This window comes from Mesoplodon bidens (assembly GCF_964165515.1).
Source record: "Mesoplodon bidens genome assembly, chromosome: 1".
NCBI lineage: Eukaryota > Metazoa > Chordata > Mammalia > Artiodactyla > Ziphiidae > Mesoplodon > Mesoplodon bidens.
In genome coordinates, this window is record NC_138176.1 from 8,256,991 (window position 1) to 8,268,298 (window position 11,308).

General features: G+C 49.7%; 1 long non-coding RNA gene across 1 annotated transcript in view; it reads left to right on the forward strand.

The window, feature by feature from the left end:
• LOC308619703 overlaps window positions 1–10,036 on the forward strand; it is an 86,622-nt gene extending 76,586 nt beyond the window's left edge. The window contains exon 7 of the long non-coding RNA XR_014016218.1: window positions 8,979–10,036. This is a non-coding gene — a long non-coding RNA (uncharacterized lncRNA). The remainder of the gene's footprint in view (window positions 1–8,978) is intronic.
• Window positions 10,037–11,308: the final 1,272 nt, after the last annotated feature.

An 11,308-nucleotide genomic window follows, 5' to 3' on the forward strand; every position in this document is an offset into this window, starting at 1 on the left:
GCTTTCTTCTGAGTCCATGACTTGGATGAAAAAAGAAAGGAAACATTATTGGAATTAATTGATTTTTCTATTTGAGGAATCTTATGACACTGAAATAAAACTTGCATTATTTTAACTATTTGTATAGTTTTCCTAATGAAGTCAACATGTGAACAATGATAGCGCCGCTTTTTGTACATGAATGTGACAGTTTGGAATTGAAAATGAATAAGATTTGAGTCTCACATTTATTAGGATGTAGAAAATGGTAATAGCCTATCTCTCTTGCGGAAATACTAAGAAATGACCGAATAAAAAAGTACCTATTTTTAAAAAGCTATTGAAGACCTGGGGATGCAGGGAAGTCTATATTCCAGGGAGAGAGCCAGTCCTTTCTCACTGAGCAAAGAATTGGTGGCTGATTTTATACCTGGGAAATATTATCTAGACAGTATATGGGTGGGTAGAGAAGTGAGTTTGCCATAGATAAAGATATTTTGCTGGAATAAAATACAGTAAGCTAAACTTTTGATTACTATGTAGTTTGGCATGCGTGATTGGAATTTTGAAGAGCCCCAAATGCAAAGCTAAGTCTATTCTGTTTTAGAATTCCCATTTTAAAAAATTCTGTGGATTACTTTTTTACTTGCTGGAGAATATCCTGAGAGAACGTTTTTCAAAAAAGAATATTTGGTATGGAAATTTTCTAAGTATTTTTATGTCTCAAAAGATTTATGTTGGCCCTACACTTATTAGTTTTTAAAAGAAAAGTTAGCATTATACGTTTAGAATTTTATTTCTTTAATAAGCATTCTGGGGTATCACTCTTTGTCTTCTAGTTTCCAGTGTTGCTGATGAGAGGTCACATGTCAAAGGTGATTATAATTCCTTTGCGGATAATCTGTTTTTCTTGTCTGGAAGCTTTTAGAATCTTCTTGTTCCTCCTGGAGTTCCAGTTTTCAGGAGAATGTGTCCGGGAGTGGGTCTTTTTTCATTCATTCTTCTTGGTACCTGGTGTGTTCTATTGACCTGAGGATGTGCATGTTCCTTCAGTGCTTGGGGATGTTATTCTATCATTTGTATAATTTATATATTTTCTTCCTTTTATTTTTTTCCTAGAATTCTTAATAGGTTGATCTTTTTAGGTTGATCTTATGCATCTCATATATTTTCTCTCATATTATCCTCTGTCTTCTTGATACACATTCCAAGAGATTTCCTAAACTTCAGGTTTTTTTGTTCTAGCAATGGCATTTCTAAGAACTTTTTTTTCTAACTTTTTATTTTATATTGGAGTATAGTTGATTTACAGTGTTGTGTTAGTTTCAGGTGTACAACAGAGTGATTCAGTTCTACATATACATGTATCTGTTCTTTTTCAAATTATTTTCTCATTTAGGTTGTTATATAATATTGAGTATATATATATATATATATATATATATATATATATATATATATATATATAAAATACTGAGTAATATTGTGGTCCTCCCCCTGTGCTATACAGTAGGTCCTTGTTGGTTATCCATTTTAAATACAGCAGAGTGTACATGTCAATCCTAAACTCCCTAACTATCCCTTCCCCCAGCTTTCCCCCCTGGTAACCATAAGTCTGGGAACTCTTTCTTGATCTCTAATTGCTCCATTTTAAGCACAACCTGTTCTCTTTTTAGGGCCACATTATCTTCTTGAATTTCTCTAAGGACATTCATCTTGTAGAAGTTCCTTCCGTTCTCTGAATCTGTTTGCTCACCCTGGTTCTTGCCTTCTGTGCTCTGGGTGTTCTCTGTGAAGGGAGAACTGGGGTGGTGAATGTCTGCAGGTCGTGAGGGTTTCTTTGCCTCTAGTGCAGAGTCATTCTGCTTGGACAGTGGGCCCCATCAACCTGAAGATTTATATATTTCTTTAGCACTGGGGAATGTTATTCTAATACTCATATAATATATACATTTTCTCCATTTTATTATTATTTTTTTCCAGAATTCCTAGTAAATCCTGACATTTCCCCCGGAGTCTTCTCCCCAGTGTGGGAGGGCTCCTGAGAGGTCCAGCTTGTTGACTGGTTGGTTTTACATCGGTGTGAATAGGTTCAGAGTAGTCAGGCCATTGGGGCCCCAACAGGCCAAGCACTTACGCACATACCCTACCACCCTCTGATGTAGGAAGGATGCACCATCATCAGACAGGGAGCTGGGGCTCAGAGCTGGGGGTGTAAAGCCTGAGCTGGAATTAGGACGCTTGTGATTCTGAAGCCCAGACAACGGCATCATGAGAGAGAAGGACATGAGGCCTGAGAGGGCCTGGGACCGAAGGATGGGCAAAGCTTGTGGGCCGGAGGGAGAAGGAGGCATCAAGTTGTCAGAGGGGCCAACATAGAAACAGACGTGTGTGTGTGTGTGTGTGTGTGTGTCTGTGTGTGTGTGTGCTGGGGGAGGGCTGGACAGGGCAGGGGGGAGAATGCCTCCCGGATGTGTGGAGGCTGAGGTGAGGCGTGGCTGGAGGCCACTTTCTAGCTGGAGGGTAGAAATGCAGGCCTGGGTACCAGCGTCACAGCCAGGGAGGCTGGGGGCCCAGAGGTAAGCAACTTGCTCCAAGTGGCACAGTGACTAAGAGGCAGCCTGGAATCTGAAGGCTCAACCTCTGTGCTGTCACCTGTCAAATCCCGATCCCCTTTTCCACACCAGGCCTGGTGTTCAGGCTCTGTAGACATCACTCCATCTTCATCTCATAGTGACCTTTGGGGCGGGTACTACATCGATGTTGTTGTATAGGCGGGGAAACTGGGGCTCAGAGAGGCTCAGTGATTTGCCCTAGTCACACAGCTAATAGGTGGTGGACCAGGCACTGGAACCCTGGATGTCTGATTGAGATCCCTTCCTCTTTACCACTGGGCTGCAGCTCCAAGCTGGTGGGGGGCTTTGGGGAAGAATATTCTTACCATTAAGGGGCCAAATCAGCTGAGGTCACAAGACAGGGGAGGTGCACAGGCCACAGTTCCACCATCCACCCTCCACCAGCCATGGGCAGAGGCCACGGCCCCAGTGAGGGCTCCTTAGGAAAGGCTGAGCCACCGCACTGTGGGGGACAGTGCACGGAGCAGTGCTGGGCACCTGACCTGACTCCATGCGTGTCTGGGCTTTGAGCCTTTGGCTTCTTGTCAAGTTGAAAAGCCATGTCTGGGCTTCTCCCCAGGCCTCTAAAAAAGCACAATAACCCAATACTTTTTCCATAATTAAATTGTAATATAGTCATCCTTTCAACAAAAATGACATATTTGCATTTCCCCTGTTCATCTAGTAATTCATGGCACACCTAGAAAATAGAGAGACAGCCATGAACATTCAGGGCCCTTTTGCTTTGTGTGCAGAGTCATTGCTTCATTCATCAAATGTCCTTGCTTGGGGGCTGGGGTCCCAGGCCTGCCCTCAGGGAGCTCACAGTCTAGGGGGGGGTGTAGAAGTGTTTTGGACAGGTCTAAAACTAGGACTGTATTGATTGATTGACTGATTAATTCATTCAATGAATATTTATTGAGGATCTATTATGTGCATGAAATTAATATTTAAATTATTCATATTTTGCATTCATTTATTGGTTTTAAAATTGGAAAATGCCTCGTGATGTGTTCTATAAAAACTCAACAGACTTGTGACCTTGTGCACTTCTAGGATAAAGATCATCTTATAAATTGAAAATTAGATTGAGGTTTTGAGCATGCCCCATGATGTCATGTTTTGAATGAGAGCTAGAACCTGCCCCCCGTGTGTCTCCACCCTGGCTACATAATCATCTGGGCAGGTTTCATAAAGGACCCATTGCGTTGTCTGGGCCCCACCCCTATAGATTCTGATTTGATAGCTTTGAGGTAGGGCCCTGGGGAAAAGGCATGCTTTTAAAAATCCCCAGATGATTTTCATGTGCAGCCATATTGTGAGCCATTGGTCTGTACAAGCAGTTCTTAACCTTAGCTGCACCCTAGAATCTTCTGGGGAGTTTTAGAAGTCCCCATGCTCAGGCTGCACCCAGTCCACTAAATCAGCATGTCTGGCGGTGGCAGTCAGCTATCAATATATGTCAAAGCTCCCCAGGTGATTCCAGTGTGCAGCTAAGACTGGAAACCTTTGGTCTGCACCCAATTATAATCATAAATGGGTTGGAGACGGCATCACAGAGTATGTGAGTTTGGAGCTGGGCTTTGAAGGATGAATAGGAGTTTTCTAGGATCCGCATAGGGGAAGAAGGGGCATTTCCCTGTAGAGAAGCCAGCTTGTGTGAAGGTGGCAGAGCAGGAAGGAGAGTGGAAGGTTTGGAATGCAACGTGACTAGAGCAGAGACTGGGAGGCCATGCGGCTGCGAGAAAGGAATGCTGCGAGTCAGACCACTGGCTCTGCCAGAGGAGACCAGGTAGGAAGCAACTGGATCTGTTTTTGTTATGGACATCCCTGCTGGTGATGGCTGGCCTGGAGGGCAAGGCTGGAGGTGGGGAGACCAACAGCGAAGGTGTTTCAAAAGCCCTGATGGGAGACAGGGAGACCCTAGACCAAGGTGGAGGCTGGGGGGTGAAGGAGAGAGTGCCTTCTGGAGACACGTTTTATTTTATTCTATTCTATTTTATTATTTTTGGCCGTGCTGCACGGCTTGCTTGTGGGATCTTAGTTCCCCCACCAGGGATCGAAACTGTGCCCCCTGCAGTGGAAGTGCAGAATCCTAACCACTGGACCGCCAGGGAAGTTCCTGGAGACACTTGGTGGGTGGGTTTGAAACATGTCTGTGAGTTCTATGGCACTCTTCCCATGGAGGGCTGGCATTGATATCCCTGCCCTTGAATTGGGCTGATCTTCTAGGTGCCAGAATGCGGTGGAAGTAACAGAGCGAGGTTCTCCGGGGAGCCCTGACATCTCTAGAAAAATCTGACTGCCATGAGGCTGCCATGCTGGGAGGAAGCCCAGGCCACGTGAAGAGGCCACGAGTACATGTTGGGTTCTGTCCAGCAGACACAGCTGAGGCCCCAGCTGCTATTAGCATCAACTGCCAGATATGTGAGTGAAGATGCCGCAGGATGATTCCAGACTCCAGTCCTGAGTCTTCCCAGCTAAGGCTCCAGACACTGTGGAGCAGAGACCAGCTGTCCAGATGCCCTGCGTGAACTCCCAACCTGTAGAATCCAATCCATGAATACAGTGAAATGATTGTTTTAGGCCACACAGCAATAGTTGCTGGAATAGACCCACTTGGGGAGCAGTCAGGTGCAGGCTGAGGAGGACGGAGGCGTGAGGCACGCCCGCCTGCTTCCGGATCGTTTTGTACTTGCTGGATTGGAGGGACCTGTGGACGCTGGCTGCAGGTGGAGGAGCTCCTGGTGGCCGATGTCTGCCTCCCTCCCCAAAACATCACGGCCTCTGGCCTCTCTTCAAAGAGCTCTGCATGTCCCTGCACAGTTGCAGTAATTCCCCAACTAAACGGGGGATCCCTGCCCAGCAGCCTCAGTATCGCCTGGGGCCTTGTTAGAGATGCAGACCTGGGGCCCCAGCTGCAGTGTAATAAGCTCTCCAGGTGTTTCTGACACTGCCAAGGGCTGGGGAGCCCCAGTTTCCCTTAGTGTGGTGCCTCAGGCTTCCTTGTGATTGGGGTCACCTGGGCTGCTTGTTAAACATCCACGTGCCAGGGCCTTACCTCAAACCCTCTGAGTGTCAGTGTGTGTGTGTGTGTGAGTCTAGGCGTCAGGGTACGTGTGCACATGCGCATAGCTTCTCTGAGCTCCCAGGGTGTCTGCCCACTGGTAGGAAGCCCTCCCTATCTGTTGTGTTGAGCTGACAGCTACCAGGCCCTGTGCTAAGTGCTTTAGTCGGTGATGGATGACAGGTGCCGTGAGGTCATTTTCATGGCAGCTTAGCGGCGGACAAGAGAATCATCCCCATTACCCAGGTGAGTGAATGGGGATCCTGGGCTCAGGCGCTCCCCAGCCTCTCTGATTAGTACGGGGCTGATCCGGGATGACTCCAGGGCCCAGTGCTTAGCTGTGCTCATGAACTCACAGTATCCCTGACCCAGCAAGAATCCCCGGGTAATTGCTTCAGGCTAAAGGGCAGGGCCCTTGGTTCACATGCCAGTCCTGGAATCCTGCCTCGGCTGGCATCTCCGCCCAAACCCCCCCAGCCCTCTTGAACACCCTGCATCAATTCACAGACTCAACACAGTGAAACCTCCTTGGGCGCCCTGCAACCATAGAGGAGCCGAGAGAGGCCGACCCCAGCAGGTCACCAGGCCTCGTGCTGGGGAGAGTTACTGCCCCTCGGAGCCAGGGACCAAAGCGGTTGGCAGTGTCTTGATGCTTGCAGAGGCCGGCAGCCTGGCACTGGGCCAGACCTCAGTGTCCCTTCACTGTGGACACACGTGGGCCAACAGAGTGAGATGGAGCACACTGCTGATTCCAACACGTCACTTTGCTGCCGAACTATGCTGATTTAAGAGAATCAGAGAGAGTGGTTTATTTATTGCCAAAGTCGTTTCAGATGGAATTAGAAACATAAATCGAATTTGCTATGGCTTCGCTTCCTTTTTAACCACTTCCAGAATATAGTGTTTCCATGACCTCTGTGTATAGGAAGAAAACTAGGCTGGTAGAGAAAGCTAGGGAAGCACCGCGGAGTCAGGAAATGAATCAACCTGTTCATTTATTGTTATTAAAGTGACACAAATAAATTATAACCCGGTAGGACTCGCTAGGACTTCAGCTTCACTGGAGCACTTGTGCATGTAACGGAGGGTCCATCACCCAGCGGTTCTGGGAGCAGGTAGGACAGTTTCATTATTAGCCCCAAGTTGCAGGAAAGGAAACCAAGGCTCGGACATTAAGGGATATGGCTGGGTCACACCGCCGGGGATGGGAGCTGCCATCGACCCGGGTCACTCTGCTTCAAATCCAGGGCACGTTCTCCAATCTGATGATAATATTCGTAAAGCCACGACTTTCATCCCTGCCGATCACCCTATGTGACTCTATTCGGTCACCATAACCTAGAGTAGGAAGAGGTGTGATTTGGGGCCCCAAACCCCATCCTGAGCTTGCACCAGCGCTATTGGGAGTAGTGGGAGATAAGGGGTAGGGCTGCCAGAAAAAATAGAGGACACGTGGTTACCTTTGCATTTCAGATCAACTACGAATACTTTCTTAGTATATCCCCGATACTGCATGTGACTACTTATGTTAAAAATTTGTTATCTGAAATGCAAATTTCACTAGGCATCACGGATTGGTGTTTGCTAACTCCTGTATCCTGAGAGGAGGAGGCCTGTTCCTTGTTCCCTTTCAAGCCCGGACCCTCTCACTGTCCAGAACACCGGGCCCTATTTTCCCGGTCAGCTCTTGAGGGGGCAAGGACCCTGCACTGTCAAGCAGGATAGACTCAGGATCACAGAGGGGAGGTGTGAGAGCCAGCGCCCTTTTCTGCGGGACTCTGCAGATGGATGTGGACTTGGCCCTTCTGGCCATGGCATGGTGGACCTCTTCTTTGCCAGCGTCAGTAACCTGGCCCCTTTGGAGAGAGAAGTCAGGGCTTGGCCTGGCTTGGCCTTGGGCAAGTCTCTTCACTTTTCCATGTCTCAGTTTCCTCATCCGCCAAAGGAGGGTGCTCACGGCCCCCGCTCTCCCAGGCTGTTATGGGGAGCAATGTGTCAATATTTTGAGATGCTCTTGGCATGGCGTCAGATACACCCCCAGAGCATTGAACCCAGAGCCCCAGCTGGCTCAGGGGGAGGGGAGGGATGACGCAGGATTATTGGGGATGCATAGCATCTTTGCTCAGGGAACGTTATTTATATGTATTTTAAAAGAAACACGGTACCACCTGTTTATCTGCTTATTAAAATGCTGGGCTTGGACGGGTTTCATTAGGACTGGATGGCAATCTCTTTGTGGAGGAAGCGTTGCCATTGCTAGGAATGGGCTTAAAGCCCTCTGAGACCCTGGACATCGTTCCAGCCCCAGGATGGTCCCAACGTCCAGAACCCACGTGGCTGTGAGCCCCCGGGGGTGGAGAGCAGGTCAGAGTGTCCCTGTGTCCCAGCACTGAGCCTGGCCATTGTGTGAACCCCCCAACATTTATTGACAGAATGGGGGGCAAAATGGGTGGTCTGAGTAGAATCTGCGTGGCTTAGAATAAACTCCAGTGCAAAGCACGTCCCTGGAGTGTGGAGGTGAGTGTCCTCCGTGGGGAGTTCCTGCCAGCTCCATTTAAGTCTCCTTGACAGCCTGAGACATTACACGAAGTCCCTGGCCCAGGTATTATTGGACATGTACATGTATTTTTTTCTTCTTTAATAAGAGGAAACTTCAGCAGAGATGATGGAAGGAGAGGTGGGGCAGTAGCCTTTCTGATAAACTAGGCACAAAAATGGCCATTTAGGGCTTCCCTGGTGGCGCAGTGGTTGGGAGTCCGCCTGCCGATGCAGGGGACGCGGGTTCGTGCCCCGGTCCGGGAGGATCCCACATGCCACGGAGCGGCTGGGCCCGTGAGCCATGGCCGCTGAGCCTGCGCGTCCGGAGCCTGTGCTCCGCAACGTGAGAGGCCACAACAGTGAGAGGCCCGCGTACCGCAAAAAAAAAAAAAAAAAAAAAGGCCATTTATGTATAATTACTTATAATCCTCACAGCAACATTGCAAGTTGGGTTTTATTGTTATTCCCACTTTACACATGAGGTTAAGTGACTTTCTCAAGGTCACAGAGCCAGCAAGTGGCAGAATTAGAACGTGAACCCAGGCCATCTTGCTCTGCAGGGGCCTCACCCGACTGGCTCATCTGTGTTTCCAGCCCCTTCCTGCCCCACCCATGCTACCACAGCTGGACCGAACGGTCCCATAGAGGGTCCTGCAGCTGCAGGTCTCTGGCAACACGTGATCTTTTGTTTTCTGAAACCCAAATCTCCCATGAGCCTATCCTCCAGGGACAGGCTGTGTGCCCTCCATTCTTCTTCCTCTGTTTCTCTCTCTCTCCAGAAACGTAGTTAGATCACCTTGAATAAGATGTTGAATCCTTGGCCAATAAGCCCACACCTGGTGTAGAGGAACCATCAGTAATCCTGAGATTTATTGCATCTGATTCCTGGGTTAGTGGAAAGAATGTTCAGCTCATGGGGAAACCCAAGAAGCTGGTGCCACCGCGTAAGCCCCGCCAGCCCGGAGGAGAGACTCGGCTTCTCCCCTCCCGTGTCTTCCCTGGGGCCCGGAGAGCTGTCAGGGGCTGGCTGCTGTCCTTTTGAACATCTCCTCTTGTCCTGACTGTCAGGATTTGACATGCTCCATCTTGAAGCCGAAGTCTACAAGAATATAAGTTCTTTGAAATCAGACATGGTGGGTAATTTGGGGGAACATATTTGAACTTCAAGATGGATTATGATCATGCAAATATTTGGAGAGCTTCATTTTTTCTTTTAACATGGATTAAAGAGGAAAGCTGGTTGCCATGGTGTGTGTTTTAGTCATTTACAAACAGCTGTTCAACCATTTGTTCATTCAACAATTATTTGCTGAATGCCTACTCTGTGCCGGGCTCTGTGCCAGGCCATGGGGATTGAGACTGGCTGACATTAGTGGCTTCCTGGAGGCCCCCAGCCTGGCCAAGGAGCAGCTCCAGGAAGACCACCACAGTCAGGGCTGGCTGGGTCCTCCTTCCTGATGCTCGCATGCAGCGTTCAGTGGGACCGTCTGGAGGAAATGATTCAGCAGCAGCCCTGGAGCACAGCTCACAGCCCAGCATGTTGGGTCTTCTTTCTCCCCCCAAGGAAGAGGCTAAGAAGAGCGGTCGAGAGTCTGGCTTCAAACATCTGTCCCTGACGCTTCCTGGCTGGGTGGCCATGGGCAAGTTAACCTCCCTGGATCTCTTCTTTTTTTTTTTAAAGATGATGTTGGGGGTAGGACTTTATTAATTAATTAATTTATTTATTTTTGCTGTGTTGCGTCTTCGTTTCTGTGCGAGGGCTTTCTCCAGCTGCGGCAAGCGGGAGCCACTCTTCATCGCGGTGCGCGGGCCTCTCACTATCGCGGCCTCTCTTGTTGCGGAGCACAGGCTCCAGATGCACAGGCTCAGTAGTTGTGGCTCACGGGCCTAGTTGCTCCGCGGCATGTGGGATCCTCCCAGACCAGGGCTCGAACCCGTGTCCTCTGCATTGGCAGGCGGATTCTCAACCACTGCGCCACCAGGGAAGCCCCCCTGAACCTCTTCTTTAGGAAAGCAGGGATAAGGGTCACACCCACCTCCTGAAGGCATCATGAGGATAAAAGGAAGCAGCACACACAGTGCTTCTCATTCGCTGGCACACGGCGTGCGCACAAACGGCAGCGGACACCTTACTGTCGTTAGGATTATTGACACCCTCTGCGGGTTGAATAGTGAACTTTCACATGAGCAGCCAGTTCTGATCATGCTGATGCCCAGCTCAGGGGTCCTAACAGCCCTCTCTGCTGCCAGCAGTTCTCCTCCTGCCATCAGGACCTTTGCCACCCCCGTCCCCAACCAGGCTGTCCAGCCGAGGGTTTTGCAGAGTGCATGAGGCTGCCCTCAAGCAGACGTGGAACAAACTGCTCCTCAGAATGCTCTGTGCTCGCTGCTCCCTGTCCTGGGCAGTTTGTCCTGCTCTCTGGTATGTCTTTCTGCCCTTGGAGTCTCCCTGGTCAGTACCCTCTATGCAGGCACATCTTAGGAGCCATCACCATCCGGGAAGCCTCCCTGGATTTCCCCTCTTTCACAGCACTTTGCCTGTTCCTCCATGATTCCTTTCACCTTGGCTGATGAGCCCCCCGGGGCAGAGGTTGGGTTTTCCTGATCCTTTGCCCGATGCGTGTGGGCACTTCTGCCACGCTGCCCGGGCCTACATCGGGGATGTGGACAGTGGTTGCACAGGGTGTGGCGTGCATGGCCGGACATGCCTGAGGTCTGAGGCTGGAGGAAGGAGCGGCTGCTTCCACTTGCCCGTCTTTGCCGGCTCAGTGCCCTGGGGCTGGGAGAGGCAGGGCTGAGGCCCTTGGAGGGGGCAGGCAATGCTCCAGGGAGAGAGCGGGTGTCTGGGTCTGCGGCCTTGTTTGTTTATTTGAGGGATCAGTGACTCAGGTTTGCAGGCTGCTCTCCGTGAATGGTTCCAGTTTTGCAAACACTGCTGGGCAGGACGGCTGACCCGAGAGCTGGACTTCCTCCCATAGGACATTGCTTGTGGGCATTCCAAGCGGGCGACCTTCGCTCTCCTGCCTTGGGCTGCACTTTCCTCCTGGCTACAGTGCGTGGAGCTGACATGTGGGGGCGCACAGACAGAGGTGTCCTAGAGTTCATGGTC